We start from the raw sequence: 18,052 nt of genomic DNA on the forward strand, positions 1-18,052 counted from the left end.
GCTAGATTATAAAGAAAACAAATTATATCAAAATACAGTCATAATGATGTTTTAAAACAAACTTGTGATATGTTTATGTCGGTATTAACATGCTAAATCACAAGATCTGTGCTGTGTCTACTAACTACAATGATTTCAAAATAATTTGGTAAAAGTAAATAATTCTGAAATATCTGCAACAATGATAATGTGATAAGAAATATGTAATTTCTCTTGGTGAAAAAAAATCAGACAGCTGCTATTACTATGATTTCTTGCTACAATTCAAAATGAAAAGAATGAAAACTTCTGTTAGAGGTAAGTGAAAATAAGCAATTTCTCCCCATCCAAGTTTACAGACCACTGAATTCCATCCACAGACCCCTTAGGGGCCCGTTTATGTGATTTATATGTTTAGGTATTTATGTATTTGTCCATTCATTTACTCCCTCATTCATCCCCCAAATTCTGAATGTTTCTGACATTCCTGACAATATGGTTAGTGCTAGCAACATACAAGGCCAAAAAGACAGATGTGGTGTCTTCCCTAATGAGCTTATATTCTAGTGGGCAGAGACAGTCAATAAGCAGATAAACAAGATAGTTATAGGTTGTGATAACAATAGATTGTGAAAAAGAATCAACAGAGTGATGTGGGGAAAGGGGAGGTTCACCTGGTGTTGGTACCCATGATGAACACATTATGCAGCAGGATGGGGAATCATAATTCATGGAAGAGGGATTCAGACAAAGGCCCTGTAACAGGAGAAGAACTTGGGCATCAGAAGAACAGGAAGACAGTCCATGTTGCTGGAGTGAACATAGCAATAGGAGACAGAGGAAATGGCGACAAAGATGGAGCAGCTGCAGATGTGCTGGGCCCCACAGACTATGGGAATAGGTTTTAGTTGCACCTTAAGTGCAGTGGGTAGCCATGGAAGCAGTGTATGCAGGGGAATAGCAGATCTACATTATATTGTTTTAAAAGATTTCTTTGGACACTGAATAGAGAATGGATTGTAAAGAAAAAGATAATTGATAGAAGAGACCAGTTTAGAGACCATTGCATTCATCCAAGTAAGAGAGTGGTGACTTGATCCAGGGCTGGGGCTACTGAGGCATCTACGGGTACAGAATTCAAGGAAGAACTCATTCTCAGGGCCATGCAAGTGCAGGATTCAGCTACCCCTGGCTTGGACTGGTGGTAGAAATGGGTAGGTTGATGATATATTTTGGAGGTAAAATCAAATTTGTTCTAAAAATTTCTGAAGTTCAGAAGCAAATAATAACTTTAGAAAGGAGCCCATGCCTCAGACAACAGAGGGTCTTAAACAACAGAGGAAGGACTTTTGACTTTCTCCTGTAGCTAACGAAGGGCCATGGAACTAAAGAAATAAAATCACACCATCGTGACCGAAAAAAAAAAACAAACAAGATTTTTAGAGGGTGGTGAGAGGTAAGAGGTAAGTGAAGAGAATGATTGGGCATTATGTGTTTATACAATTTTAGATTCGTGGATGAGTTAAGACCCAGTCAGGGAAACGGAAATCACTCCAGGTGTTTCCAACAGAGATAATACAGGAAATTGGTTACATAGGAGCCACTGGGACACAGAGAGAAAAGGAAAAGAGGAAGCCATTAATATCCTAGGGATGGAGGAAAAGGGGGATGCAGGAGACATTACCAGAGTTCAGAAGCTGGGTCGCCTGGCAGTAGCAAATCCCACAGCAGGGACCACCTGATAGGAACTGGGACCCTGGAGGCTGCCCATCAAGAGCTAGATGGGGACATTCCCAAGGAAGAGGAAGTGAGGGAGAAATCCCCTGTAGCCTGGATAAAATATGTCCTTGCATATAGAACAGAGAAGGGAAAGGGCAGAGAAAGGATTGAGAACAATCAGGCTACTGGAGCAGACCCAGGCACAAAGTCCTCACAGCCCAATCCTCTAGACTAGAAAGAGAAGGAAAATCAATAGGTACTAGGCACGAACCACATGCCAGGGTCTGTGCTTCACGTTTTCTGATGTTGCCTCAGTTCTGTCCCACACATTATCTGTTTAGCCCCTACTGTGACCTATCTTATAGATAAGAAAATTAAGACTCAGCAAGATTCAGAAACCTACTTAGGGTTCCTCCGCTAGCCAGTGGCTAAGCTGGCACCTAAACCTATGTCTGGAGGAACCCAAAATTTATAGTCTTTCCTCTGATATCCATTGTTCTTCAAAGAGGATTATCTGCTGTTCATTAAATGCTAACTGCATGCTAAAAACTGTTCCTAGTGCTTGATCTTCAATGTATCATTTGTTCCTGCAAGAAAGTCATGATTACTTTTAGCACCATCTTCATTATCATCATCTTTGCTACTATTATTATTTTCAACTTACAGATGAGGAAATTGAGACTCAGAAAAGTTAAATATCTTGCCCCAAGTCACAAAGCTAGTAAATGGCAGATTCAAAGCCAGGGATATCTAATGAAAGCTGTGTTTCCTCTTTACGAGTGCAAGCTATATGGCCTTCCATTCATAACACACCCACAACAGTGCAAGCCAAAAACCATCCCCAAATCTAACTTCCTACCATATTGATCAAAGTACTCATTCTGAAAGACATCAGAGCAAAAACTGCTGGTTTCCCACCCAATGTCGGTTCTCCTTTTCCTTTTTAGAACTCCAGTTTAATTCAGAAACAATGTTTCTAGGTAAAATATTCTATTCCCCAGCCTTCCTCCCTATCAGAGATGACCAACAATAGACTGAAATGCTGGGGTAGGATTTCTGAGCTCTTGAAGAAGGGGCATACAGCTAGTGTGTGCCCTTTTTGCTCTTCTCCTCCTTATTCTTGTTTCCTGCTTTGAGTGTGAATGTGATGGCTGGAGCTCCAGCAGCCATCTTGGATCATGAAGCAACTTTAATGATGCAAACCATGTGCTTAAGAGTACAACAGAAATACAGAAAGAGGCTAAATCTATGAGGACACCATGAAGCCACCTTGGCAACCCTCAACCACCTACCTCCAGGCTGCTTTAATCTGAGAAGGAAATAAACTTCTCTTTTGTTTTAGCATTTCCAGGCTTATTTATTGGCAAACACAATTCCTAACCAATATATGCACCTGCCCGAATACTAAAATCCAATGAATAGAGATTCCTGAGATTCCTTTACATACTCATTTCCACTCATTCACTCTGATTTAAATACAGTCAACTGTGTGTCTCACTTTGATTGATGGGGTGCCATCAAAAGAAAATTTTCTCCCTTGTTGCTTCTGAAAAAGACTCCCAAACCCACAGTGAAGTCAGTCTGGGGCAGAGAGAGGTGGTGTGATATTATATATGTCATTATAAACTCTAAGTGCCTCTTTTCCGAACTCTTAGAAGGTTAGTAGTGGCAAAGGCAACAAAAAAGTCACAGTGATGAATCAAACATGTTGGAAAGTGGCTCAGAGAGTAGGAATTAAAGAATGCCAGCTCCAGTAAATGTCACATATCAATCAAAAGTGAAGAAAGGGAGTTCCCTCCAAAAGTGGCAGAGGGGACACCTTCATAAACAGAACATAAAGGCCAATCTAACTCAGCAGCAAAATGGGACGTATTCAGCCAGAGCCTGTCACTTTGTACAATGGCAACAAACCATTCCGTCAGCTTCTCTGCTGAAATCAGAGAAGTACTAAAAGGGATTTTTGAAACCATTTGCTCAGTGCCTCCATTACATAGGGGAGGCAACTGAGGATCAGATAGGGTAATGGCCGGACCAAAGTCACAAAAAAAATGAATGGCTGAACTGGGATGAGATGGAAACCCAGGCCCTGTACTTGCTGACTTCTCCATTGATGTACATACCTTCTTTATGGATTGTGAGTATCCACTTCTACCTAAGGCAGGAGTTGATAAGCTTTCTCTGTAAAAGGTCAAATAGGAAACACTTCAGATTACAACTACTCACCTCTGCTGTTGTAGTAAAAAGCAGCCCTAGACAGTAGAAAACAAAAAAAGTATGGCTGCATTCCAATAAAAATTTATGTATAAAAATAGCTAGCTGGATTTGACCTGTAGGCTGTAGATGGCCATGCCCTGACCTATGTCACTGGGTTCAACTGGTCACCAGAACAACAGCATCCAGACCTTTCTAGAAATGCAAATTGTCAGTCTCTTTGCCTCCAGACCTAATGAAACAAACTCCAGAAATAACATTCGGAAATCTATTTTCACAAGCTTTCCAGATGACTGACACACACTAAAGTTTGAAAAACATTGGGTTAACACGCCGGGCACAGTGGCTCACACCTGTAATCCCCTGTAAACCCAACATTTTGGGAGGCTGAGGTGGGTGTATCACCTGAGGTCAGGAGTTTGAGATCAACCTGGCCAACATGGCAAAACTCCATCTCTACTAAAAACACAAAAATTAGCTGCGTGTGATGGCATATGTCTATAATCCCGGCTACTCGGGAGGCAGTGGCAGAAGAATTGCCTGAACCTGGGAGGCAGAGGTTGCTGTGAGCAGAGATTGTGCCACTGCACTCCAGCCTGGGTGACAGAGCAAGACTCTGTTTCAAAAAAAAAAAGAAGAAGAAAAGAAAAACATTGGGTTAGCAAAAAGACACATGCACTCATACGTTCGTTGCAGCACTATTCACAATAACGAAGACATGGAATCAACCTAGGTGCCCATCAGTGGTGGATTGGATAAAGAAAATTTGGCACATATATACCATGGAATATACACAGCCATAAAAAAGAACAAAATCATGTTATTTGCAGCAACATGGATGGAGCTGGAGGACATTATCCTAAGCAAATTAACACAGGAACAGAAAAACAAATACTTCATGTTCTCACTTATAAGTGGGAGCTAAACACTGGGTATACATGGATATAAAAATGGGAATAACACTGGGGATGATGGTAAGTGTGAGGAGAGCAAGGCTGAAAAACTACCTGTTGTGTACTATGCTCACTACTTGGATGAAGGGACCATTCATATCCTCAGCATCACAGAATATACCCATGAAACAACCTAGCACATGTATCCACTGGATCTAAAATAAAAGTTGAAATTATAATTTAAAAATGGGTTAGAATCATAGCAAATCACTGTGCATGAGCCCCGCCTAGCCATTTCTAGTACATATCCTGGTATTTGGCTTCTAGTAGATGCTTATGACAGCAACCATAAGCCTCCCACCCAAAAATCTATTCTCTCCTTCTTTAACATGAGAAGGAAATAAAATTCTTACTTAAGCCATTGATAATCTGGATTTTCTGTCATAAACCACCAAACTGAATCCAATTGATTTAGTATCCAGTGAATATTTGTTGAATGAATAAATAATTCTCAAGCAAATCAGAGGATCTAAATTACATGTTACAGGTAGGTTTGATTAGTACAGAACCACTGCTTCAATATACTTTTATCAGTAGATAAAATCCTCCTAAAAACAGTGTCCACAGGAGTCAAAATAATAAAAAACACTAGGTGGTGAAAATATTGGAAACTTCTAGACGTACAGTAGCCTTCATTACTTGCACCGCCAAAAGCCGGGCTGATAATGGAGCAAATACCCTCTTCCCAGGCTCCCCTGAGGAGGCTGCCACTTTATCCATGACCCCACAGTCACCTTCTCCTGGAAGCCTTTCCTAATTAGAGCCCTTCTAGAATTCTGGGATTTTATGTCTCAGCAGTATGGTGGGAACAATAGGATTGTTCTGTTCTGCTTTATTCGAATCATACTGATGTGTCATTTTTCAATGATCCTTAAGTTACTCTCAAACAGACAGCTTTTCTTACCCATGGTAGGTTCTCAATCGATGTCTATAGAATTGAACTGACTTTGTTGGTGAGTGTTTTGTTTCTTCCGCGAGAACAGATATTCCTTCAGAATCAGGGGCTGACTCTTCTATTTTTCAAACAACCCCCAAAACTAGCCACAGCAACATGCAGGGGCCCTGCATCAACAGGTACTTGAATGCTGGTGAATGCGTCCCAGGCACCTCGCCTCGTTCGCCAATTTTGGTGCATCAGAACAACGTTGTCACTGGTCTAACCTCATCTTCACTCCCTGGGGACTGAGGTCTGGCCTGATTCCCAAAGCCCTGCACCAGAGATCCTCAAACATTTTCAACTAGGACTTTATCAACGGGAAAAAGATGGACAGCTTCACTCCATGTTAACCCAGCGACTCCATCAAACCTATGCTTGTTTCTACTGTTCATGCCTCTACATTGATGTTTCTCAAGCTTTTATGACCCAGGTCTCCTTGATAAACATTTTTAACCTCACATTTTCCTCTAATGCTATTTGAAATTGCAAGAGAAATTAATACGGTGACTAAAATATATCAAGAGATGTCATAGTTCAATAGACCCTGCTACTAACAACCCCAGGTGCAAATCTTTGCTTCACATGCTATTCTCTGACTCTTACTTGCATAGTCTGTTTTGACTTCTCCATGTGCTTCAGTGAAATGCAAATTACTGTTTGATCCCATGGACTAGACTATGGGGAAATCTCCATTGTTTCAGGGCAAGATTGATATTCAGCTGGTTGTTTATGGCTGGCAAGCATTCACACGGTCAGTGCATTCATCCAAACGGACGAATCCCCATGCCTCATCAATTGTTACACTTTTTCAATGTCACCTACCTAAGAAAATCAGAATACACCGTAAGGTGGAGAATCCATATGCATATAAATGAAAGAGGAGAGTCAGGACCATGCAAAAAATTACAGGGAAATTTAGCCAAGTCTGGTGATAACATAGACTCTCCACACAGCATTCAACACAAACAGAAAATTAATCTCTGATGCAATTGGGCATTCATACATGCCAGTAAGTTCTGTACTTTATTTTAAGGTACCTCGCCTGCCTGGCATCAGTTGGGAGAATTATTAACCATCATTAAATGATTAACTGTCACTAAAATGGTAGCCTGCTGCCACCCAGCCAAGAGCATGCTGTGTGGAGTTACTCACGTGAGAAAAAACTTGTTAGCAAAAGAATGCACCTGCAACCCAGAGCATCTACTCTTGTGACATTCTATTTCAGCCTCCTTGTTACAACCACGATTTTCTTTCTCTATCTAGCACAATACATATGCCACAGGAGTCTCTCAACTTCAGGTTAATTACACCCATCTCTCTAAGGTCAGATCTTCGGAATTCATCCTTTCATAAAGTTGATTTAATGCATGTTTAAATCTCTGTCATTTGCTCACTGTGTGACTTCAGGCAAGTTATTGAACCTCAATTTTCTTATCTGTAAAATAGGGCTAATCATAGCTCCTACCTCATAAGGTTTTTAAAAGAATTCGGTGACAGCATGGATGAAGGGCATCTAGCATAGTTCTTGACTTGTAGCGTGTGCTCAGTAGTGTTAATAATTATGGAAGAGCTCATTGGCCACCAAGTGAATGCTAAGCTGGAAGAGGATTGGATACATTATTTACTCCAACCCCATCTCAAGCCAAGACTATAACCCTCTCAATTTCATGGGAGGTTGACCCTCTGTCATGACATTGGACAAACATTGGGAGGGGGGGCGCTTAACATGGTTTGGTCATTCCTCCCACGGTCTCAGGGTGATAGATACTGGGTGCAAACATGGGTCTCTTACGAATAGAGAGCTGAAAGTCACCTACCCATACCTTAAAGAGTGTTCCTTGAGAGAGGGCTTTCGGAAATGGATTTAGACATCATGAATCCAACAACTAAGAGATCATTTATCTGTCCTCCTGACACTTCCACAGTCCATCTCACCCCCAACACATCTTAGGAACTGACTAGAAATATTCTTCAGACTTTAGAAAGCAGACGATGCTCTTCATCACGGCCGAATTTCATATCCCCTGGTGTTGGAGTGGGAGGCTGCCAGCCTTTGAAGTTTGGGATGCGTCTTCCTCTCTGTGCCTCTCAGGGGCCTTTACTTCTGCTACACTGCACATCTGGGGAGGGTTGCCTGAACACTAGCTCACGAAGTGGCCGCTGGGCTCCTTCCTGGAGTCTAATCCTGTCTGTCTCATCGTGTCCTTCTGGAAACATCACCAACTTATTTATCTCTGTCATAAAAGGAGAGGAGGAAGGAGCAGCAGAGAGTTTCAAGGTTAGCCAATGTTTGCAGAGTAAAAATGGTATCTGAAGACAGATGTATGCTGCAAAATAGCAGTTCCATACAAATGCAAGAGGGCGTCAAAGTCAACAAGGACAAAACTATGGGCTATTTCATGTTCCTCATTGAGTAAGACCTCACTCACAATCACTTATTCTGATTATAAAAATGATGACCTACAAAGAGACCCATGTTTCCACCCAGGATCTATCACTCTGAGACCTTAGGATGAGTGACTGAAGCATCTTAAGCCACCCCTCCCAGTGTTTGCTAAATGTCATGGCAGAGGGTTAACCTCCCAGGAGATTGAGAAGGTTAAATGAGATACCACGTGTGCAGAGGCCAGCATGGTGCCCAGCTCAGCAGTAGGCACTTGGGAAATGTCACCTTTAACACTGATATGTAAGACCAGCCCATCATAGCAGCATTATTCACAATAGCCAAAGGTGGGAACAACCCAAATGTCCACTGACAGAAGAACAGGTAAACAAAATGTAAATACATACAATGAAATATTAGCCAGCGTTCAAAAAGAAAGGACGTTCTGATACATGCTACACCAGCACACTCCCTAGCTCACGATATTTTAAGTGGATGAATAAATGAATGAGCAAAAAAAGAGCACCCTACCTCTAACTGGATCCCCCAGCTGTGAACTCTCTCACATTTTTTCTCTAGCAAATTCCCTCTTTTTTGCTGTTTCTTTCTCCTCTTTTCTGTTCTACTCTCTTTCTTCATCCCCTATGCTTTAAAAGACACTTGCATCTGGGGCTTTTTCTGAAGCCGTTTTTTCCCTCATTTTTTTCTGTCCACAAAACAGCAGGAAATAATTTGCTTTAAATCCACATAAAAAACCCACGAAAAATTCACACTCCATCTCTGAATGAGGAGGCTAGGTTTTTCCAACGGTGGAGCCACAAAAGTCTGTTTTGACAAGTTATCTCCCCGTAAACATACTGGTTTATCTCATGCTAAACAATTAGATGTGCTATTTAGGCAATATAAAAAATATATTGCACATTTTCTAGACAGCCTGTTAGCATCCATGCCAATGACACGAACATCAGGACATGGGGCTGATATTAAAGTAACCAGAAACACAAATGTGTATTGCAACACTTGGAACATTGCCATCTGTGTGTTGCATGCCCGGAGGGACACCCAGGGAGGACTGCGTGAAGACAGGGTGAGAAAGAGTCCAGGAGAAAAACAGCAGCTGAGAGGAGTGGGGTGGGCAGGGATTGGAGTAGAAGCAGATGGGAGGCTGAGATTACCCACAGGCTAAGCCAGTGGTTCTATACTGGGGACATATTCCCACCCCCACCCCAAGGGACACTGGCAATGTCTGGATGCATGAGGGTTGTCATAAATTGGGCAGGGGGTGATACTAGCATGGCATGGGTAGAGGCTACATGTCCTGCAATGCGTATTATATCCACCCCCTCCACCCCACAGCAAAGAATGATGTGGTCCCAAATGTCATGATGCCAAAGCTAAAAAAACTCCAGGCTAAGATGAAGCAGAGTACAGATCAGTTCTGCTACTCAGTGGCTGTGGAACTTGGGCAGGTTAATTAAATTCTCTAGGCTGCAAGATGGCTGAAAGCCATCTGTGGGATAGAAGAGATGAGATGGCAGATGTGCAATGCACATAGCAGGTGTTTCCATGAATGCTAATCCCTTTTATGCTCTCCTTGTGGTCCTCTGCTTTCCCAAAGTGTATTTATTTACTAATTCACTCAGTTCTTTAACCAACATGTATTGAGTGTCTACTCTGAGCCTGGAGCTGGGTGCTGGATATTCAACAACAGATAAGAAAGGCAGAGACCCTGTACTAGTCTGTTCTTGCATTGCTATAAAGAAATACCTGAGACTGGGTAATTTATAAAGAAAAGACGTTTAATTGGCTCACAGTTCTGCAGGCTTTACAGGAAACATGGTACTGGCATCTGCCTGGCTTCTGGGGAGGCCTCAGGAAGCTTACAGTCATGGTGGAAGGTGAAGGGGGAGCAGGCACATCACATGGCCAGAGCAGGAGAGAGTAAGTCTTGGGGGGAAGTGCTACACACTTTTAAATGACCAGATCTCAAAATAACTCGGAGCAAGAGTTCACTCAGTAACAAGAGTGTGGCCCAAGTCATTCACAAGGGATCCACCTCCATGATCCAAACACTTCCCACCAGGCCCCACCTCCAACACTGGAGATTACAATTCAACGTAAGATTTGGGCAAGACATCCAAACCTTATCAATTCCCCCATGGATCATCTAATGTATTGGGAGAGGCAGATAATAGATAATGTACAAACCAAACTAAGGTTAGTGCCATGAGAGTAAAGGACAGAGGCCAGAGACTAACACCTAATCTAGGGTGATCAGGGAATCTGTCTCTGGGGAAGCGACATTGAAGCAGAGACCTGAAGGATGGCAGAGTTTTGGGAATTGGTGCTGGTTCCAGACAGAGAGAACCAAATACACAAAGACTCTAAGAAGGAAAGAAAACAGGGTATGTTCAAAACTGACAGAGAGAACAGGTGACAACTGACAGAGCACAGGTGCGTGTTGGGGAGCAGGTGGCAAGAGGAGAGGGATAAGACAGGTGGGTAAGGACCCCACAGTTCATGAGAAGGCACCTAGGTTCTAGCCACCAAGATGTCATGAGAAGCCCTTAAAGGCTATTCAGAAGAGAAGTGACCTGATCCAATTTACCCTGGCTGCAAAGGAAAGGATGAAGTAGGGGAGGAGTAGAGGTAGAAGCAGGGAGACCAGTGGAGGCTGCTTCATCTACAGCTCCAGATGGTGATGATGGTGGTAGCACTGGAGATGAGGAAGGATATGAGATATACATTTGAAGGAGAATAATTATACATTGCACTAGACTCTGGTGGGGATGAGAGAAAGAGAATGTTCCACCATTCACTGGGTGGTCAGGCTGGGCAGCCAAGGTTAAAAGGCTAAGTGTCATCCAGGGAAGAGACCATCACACGATTTGAGGTTGCTGAGAACAGACAACACACGCACCAGGCTCAAGTGGTAGAGCAAGAGGAGACAGACTGCACAAGATGCAGTCCCTTGCAATGCGTCAGTCCCCCACAGCCAGTGGATCTGCTCTGCAGTCAACCCAGGCAGTGCAGCTTCATGCACCCACCTCGTGCTGCAGTAGAAGGACCCAGATCCCTTTCCACCAGGGACAGATATAGCAGCAGGTTTGGCCAGGGGCCATTAGATGCACACACTTGAGCAGAACAAAGTACATCAAGCCCAGAACAGAGAAAGATATTTCCAGGCAAAGAGATATGCCCAGCCCAGGCTGGGAGGGCTCTTCATCTCTTATTAAGGAAACGTTTCAGGCCCAAGGCCACTCATACAGCCATACAGAGTCCAGCAAGCTGTGCATGACCACCTTTCCCAATGCAGTGAAGGATAGATCCCACATCTTGGGCTTAGGCAGTTAGGCGGATGGTGAGTGCAATTACTAAAGAGAGAAAGACCTGGGAAGGGACAGTTAAGGGTGGGGAGCAAGAGGAAGACAATCAAGAAATGCTCAGTACCTGTGGGTTCCCTCTTGCCTATCCACCCCTCCCTCCTACTTCTGTTTCTCTAAGCTCAATGACAATGTTCCCCCCTCCAGCAGCTCTAGAATTCATTCATACCTGGGACTTCAGTGGCAACGTCTGCTCTTCTCTACCTGAGTGGTAGCCAGGAAGTCTGAGTCTTCATCCTCAACTCGGGGAAGTCCTGGAGCCTTTCCCTGGACATGGGTCCCCGAGATGCCAGCAATGTTTTCTAGGTGCCCCAGGTGCTCCTGCACCACCTCGAAGCACCTCCATTTAGGCCTCCTGACTTTGTTTACCAAGCACGCCTCTAGCCTCGCTACTCACAGTGGGGTCCATGGGCCAGCAGCATCAGCATCTCCCAGGAGCTTCTTAGAAGTGCAGAGTCTCAGGCGCCAGCCCAGACTTGCTGAACTGGAATCTGCATTTTAACCAAATCCCAGGTGATTTGTGCATGCGTGTTAAAGTTTGAGAATCACTGGTCCACAGCTCAGAAGCCAGCCATCTACAACATTGCCATATGTCAGTTATTTGTAATTACAGTTAAAAAAAAATGCTACCAGCGTGGCCTGGGATGATTTGTTCTTAAACTTCAAGGGCTGCTTGAAGCCCGAGATCCTAGTGACACTGAGACATTTATAAATTTTCCCTTCGTATTCTCTCACCACTCTTCTCATCATCAGATTTTCCAGATGATAAATTTTTAGCAGGCCCTTCTTCCCCCTCTACTCCTGTGTGGACCTCTGGGCTGCCTTTTTCAGGTTTTGCGAACTGGCTATGAATTGTTCAGCAGTTGGATTAGCCAGTTCTGCAGACTGCCTCACACGCAGACCATCTGGACCGCTTATAGAGAAGACATGTTCCAAGTACCCTCTTTCCTTTGTCTGCTTTTCTCATGGGTACTTTGCCCTCTAAGAAGCCTACTTTCCTCTTTTCCTCTCCTCCTCTCCCCATTTCTCTTTGTTGAGAGAGCAGTCAGATTAACACAACAACTCTTGGAGTGCCTTGGTCACCTGAGAGCGTGGAAAGTCCATGCCCTCACCAGAGTAATGACTACCATTTCTCCAAAACTCTCCTCATGCCATCCGATAGGCAGTATTGATCAGAAGGGGAAATCTAGTGTGTTAAAATTGATAAACCAGCTTAAGTAATACCTACATAAAAGAACCATGCCTAGCACATGGATGAATGTTGAATACTGTTGCATGGAAATTTGGGATTTCTAGTTAGAGGCTTTATAAAGGTAGAATCATGCAGACACATATACCTGGAAATATTCGGAACATTCTATTAGCAGAAATGCAATGTAGGAAGCGTATTGGTTCTAGAAGAATGTGTCATTGTCGGTAATTGGAATTACTGACAGATCCAGTTGAAGTAAGGGGAAAACCACAAAGAGTCTGTACTCTTAAAACTGCAATAATAGAGTCAAGGAGTCTTACGGGACGAGCCATGAGTCTTGTTAAGAATTTGGGCATGTATCTCTTCTGGTTGTCCTGATTATGTAAGTCCCTTCTTCACCCTAATAACACTGTATTGAGAAAAACTTCAAGTGCATTATGCCCCCAGGATGAAGCTATACCTTGTTAACCAAAGCTGTGCCTATAGAAAGGGATTGGAGTGGAGTTTGGGAAGGCATTGTATAGAGGACAAATGATGAGTCTCACCAGACAGGGCTCAGGTGGTAAATGAAAGGGATGTACTGAGCCTGTACTCTTGAGAGCATTTTGGGCACAGTACCTGGCTGCTGCTTCTATCACCAGTATGGTCCCAAGCACCAGCCCTGCCTGCCACTATCACTTCTTGAAAGGCAACGCAAGAGGAGAAGTGGACGGGAGCTGACACCAGGCAGGGGTTAAATTGTTTATATGCATCATCTTGTTTAATTTTTAAGACAACCCTATGGGTACAGTACTTTTGTTTATCTCCATTTCACAGAGAAGGAAATGGAGGCACAGAAAGGTGGGTAGGTTGCCCACCTAAGTGATAGAGCTAAAATTCAAACCAGGCAGCCTGATTCCAAAGCCCACACTCTTGGCCACTACATAAAAGATTCTTCACCAGAATGACCTTGGTACCACAGGTTCATGATCAGAAAGTGATGATACCTCTATCTGGGGACTTGGAAACATCCATAGCTCCTTCAATGAGCCCAGGACAATCTTTCACCATCGTGAGAGTGAGCAAAGATGTCTCAAGTGATGCCCTTTGTGGTTAAGCATCATGAGGCTGTTGCATTCCCTGCTGGTAGGAAAATTGGAGGTACGTGCACATTCCATCCCTTGCAATTCTGTACCTTCCATTTGCAGCATGAGAATAAACAACAAGTTGAAATGTGTTTGTAAGAGTGAAGCATCAACTTCCAAATCCAGCTGACCTGTGTGGGTTAAAGGACTTAGCAAAGAGAAACAAGTACCTACAATTTTATGGCTCCAATGCCTCTCAGCTTTGGCTGCAATTTGGAAGTACCCAAGGAGCTTTAAAAACTACTGAAGCTGGGGTCCCATGCCCTGAGTTTCTGTTTTGATTTGTCTGCACTGTGCCCTAGGATGGAGGGAAGTTGTAAAGTTCCCCTAGGTGATTATAGTATGCAGTCAAGTTTGAGAACCACTGGACTTAGCCTCTCTTGGGATCTCAGAATAAGTTTGGGTGGGTAGGCTTCTAGAATAAGGCAGTGCCTCTAAAGACGTGGTCTGTGGAACCCCTGACATCAGAATCACCTGGGAATCTGCTTAAACATGTGCATCTTAGGCTCTATCCCTAAATTTAGATTCAGTATTTCTGGGGAATATCCCAGGAATCCACATATTTAACAAGTTATCTGGGTGATTCTGTGCTCACTGAAGTTTGGGACCCTAGAGAATAGAGAGTAGTCAAAGCCTATGGCTGGTTTTCATTATGGTGGAGAAGCAGAAGGAAAAATGTGCTCAGAGGCAGAGGCAAGCTGAGGAAACTCAGTGACAAGACCCCCTTTTTTTTTTTTTTTTTTTTTTTTTTTTTTTTTTTTTTTTTTTTGAGACCAGAGTCTCTTTTCGTTGCCCAGGCCCAGGCTGGAGTACAGTGGCCCAAGCTCGGCTTACTGCAACCTCCTCCTCCCTAGTTCAAGAGATTCCCCTCCCTCAGCCTCCCAAGTAGCTGGGATTACAGGCACCCACCGCCACGTCTGGCTAGTTTTTGTATTGTTAGTAGAGATGGGGTTTCACCATGTTGGCCAAGCTGGTCTCAAACTCCTGACCTCAAATGATTCACTCGCCTTGGCCTACCAAAATGCTGGGATTATAGGTGTGAGCCACCGTGCCCAGTCAAGATCCCGTAATTCTTGAGCATTCCTGAAACCTAGGGAAAGATGGAAAGTGCTTGCAGGCAAGGCCCATGGAAGACAGAAAAATCATTTATAGACTGCAGTCTCTAAAGACACAGGAGTGTTTTACCACATGCTGATATCATGCAGGGTTGGTCTGGGGAAGGGATTCTGAAGCCAGGGGAGGTGGTTTTGGCCACTGAAATCCTGGCTCAATGGAATCACTTCTTCCCTCTCAGCCTGACAAAGCAAAGTGGGCTAGTCCCATCTTCCTTACCTCCAAAGCCAGTACAGCATTAAGAAACTCCTAATCTACCATGATGTGTGAGGGTCAAAAAAGTGGGCCTAGAGGTGAAAAATGGATCATAGACAAAATATTAGACATCCTTCACCCTTTGTCAAAATTAAAAACTTTTATTCATCAAAGGGCACTATTAAGAAGTGAAAATACGACCAGCCTGGCCAACATGGTGAAACCGCATCTCCACTAAAAATACAAAAAAAAAAAAAAAAATTAGCCGGGCAACAGTAGCACGTGCCTGTAATCCCAGCTACTCAGGAGGCTGAGGCAGGAGAATCACTTGAGCCTGGGAGGCGGAGGTTGCAGTGAGTGAGCTGAGATCGTGCCACTGCACTCCAATCTGTGTGACAGAGTGAGACCCCCGTCACACAAAAAAAAAAATGAAGTGAAAACACGACACACAGAAAATATTTGCAAATTATATATCTCATAAAAGTCTAGTATCCAGGGTACATAGAGAACACTCACAACTCAACAATAGAAAGGCGACTCCGTTTTTAAAAAAGGCAAAGGGTCTCAATAGACATTTCTTACAAGATGGCATACAAATAGCCACTAAGCACATGAAAATATGCTCAATACAAACAGTGATTAGAGAAATGCAAATCAAAATCACAATCAGATACCACTTCACACTCACCAGGATGGCTAAATTCAGAAGAATGGAAATAACAAATGTTGACCAGGATGTGGAGAAATAAGAAACCCTGTACACTGATTGTGAGAATGTAAAATGGTACAGCTGCTATGGAAAACAGTACGACAGTTCTTCAAAAAGCTACACATAGAACTCCTATATGATCCAGCAATTCCATTTCTAGGTATGTATATACCCAAAAGAACTGAAAACAGATGTTCAAACAATAACTTGTATATAAGCGTTCATAGCAGCATTACTGATAGCAGCCAAAAACTGGAAACAATCTAAACATCCTACAATCAATGAAGGGATAAACAAGATATGATATGGCCATTCAATGGAATGTTATACACCCATAAAAAGGAATGAAGTACTGATACCTTCTACAACATGGATGGGCATTGAAGACATTATGCTAAGTGAAGGAAACCAGATGCAAAAGCCCACGTATTATACAATTCCATTTACATGAAATTTCCAGAATAGGCAAATCCATAGAGACAAAAAGTAGATCCATGGTTTCTAGGGCTGGGGACAAAGGGAGACAGAGTGACTGCTAAAAATATGAGGTTTCTTTTTGTGGTTTTGGAACTGTTCTAGAATTAGGGAGTGGTGATGGTTGCACAATATAGTCAATATACTAAAAAGCATTGGACTGTGAACTTTAACATGATGAATTTTATGTGAATTATATCTCAAAAACATTTAAACGTAAGACTAGGTATCACTTATTGACCAATTTCTCCTTGCTGGCCCTAAGTGCTATTATACATAGATAAAATTTCTGGCTCAATCCTTCAAAGAATCCTCCAATGAAGGAGTTTCCATTATTATCAAAGGACAGCCCAGTGTAGGCATTGAGAATGTGGTTCTGACGCCAGGCCACGTGGGTTAAAATCTCAGCCCTGAACTTGCTGGGACTTTGCATGGGTCCTCACCTATGCAGTTTCCTCATCTGCATGTCGGGGAATATAATGGTATCCAGTACCTGGCGCATAGTCAGCACCTAGTAAATTTTGGTTGATCACTTAAAGGTCCTCCTCCCTCCTTCCCTTTCATCCTGAGTTTGAGAGTTTCACAGTCATACTAAATCAGATTAGGAAACTGAGCCCTAGAGAAATGACGTGACTTGTCTAAAGTCCCGTATCACAAAAAGATAAATTTGTATGCCTCTACTTATATGGGATACCTAAAATAGGCAAATTTATAGAGACAGAAAGTAGAATAGTGGTTACCAGGGACTAAGCAGCGGGGCAGAATGGAGAGTGATTGCAAGTAAGTACAGAGACTCGATTTGGAACGATGGAAAAGTTCTGGAGATGGATACTGATGATGATTGCACAACAATGTGAATGTACTTAACGCCACTGAACTTAAAAATGGTTAGAATAGTAAATTTTAGGTTATATATATTCTACCACAATAAAAAGGAACCAGTCCATCAAAATGAGTGTCATCCAGGACAGTCACCCTACAGGGCACCTTGATGACACATATCAAAGTCTTAAAAATAAGCCCTTTGACTAACACATTCTGTACTAGGAATTTCTCATAAGAAAATAATCAGACAAGTGTTAGAAGGACATTCATCTCGGCAATATCTAAAATAATGCCTCTAGCTGCTCTAAATATCCAAAATAGAGAATTAAATATAATTAATATGCTAAAAAATTAAAAATTAAAAAATAAAATCCTATAACTAGTGTGTATAACTCTGGGTTCTGAACCCAGACAGAGGGACTCCAGAAATTCCCTTAGCCACTATGCTTCTAGACAGTGAGAAAATCCAAACCACTCCCTTTTTCAATGCAAGGAAGTTCATTCCGAGACCCATCTGCAAGAGTGAAAAATGCGCCCATTGTGCTACCTGTAAAAAGCATGGCGAAATGTGAATGTTCCTTAGGATCGGACATAGAGCTAACCAGACCATTCTCCCAGCCCAGCACCTGGGACATCAGGACGCAAAGTGGGTTGAGGATCCCATCCCCATAGGCCTTCCTCTGAGTCACTGGTGCAAAGTCTGTCCTGCTGCTTGTGTTTGTTTACCCTCTTTCCTGCATTAGGTACTGCTAAGCTTTGCAAATTAACTCACAACAGGATCCAGTGGGCCTTGACCCAAAAACCATCCACAGGAGAATGTTCACGAGGCAACATCTGCTGCATCCATCCCACAAA

At 42.9% G+C, this 18,052-nt stretch overlaps 1 protein-coding gene across 3 annotated transcripts in view; it reads right to left on the bottom strand.

Annotated features, from left to right (window-relative positions):
• Positions 1-18,052, bottom strand: part of GRIN2A (glutamate ionotropic receptor NMDA type subunit 2A) — a 428,905-nt gene that overhangs the window by 305,132 nt on the left and 105,721 nt on the right.

This window comes from Pan troglodytes, chromosome 18, assembly GCF_028858775.2.
Source record: "Pan troglodytes isolate AG18354 chromosome 18, NHGRI_mPanTro3-v2.0_pri, whole genome shotgun sequence".
Taxonomy (NCBI): Eukaryota; Metazoa; Chordata; class Mammalia; order Primates; family Hominidae; genus Pan; species Pan troglodytes.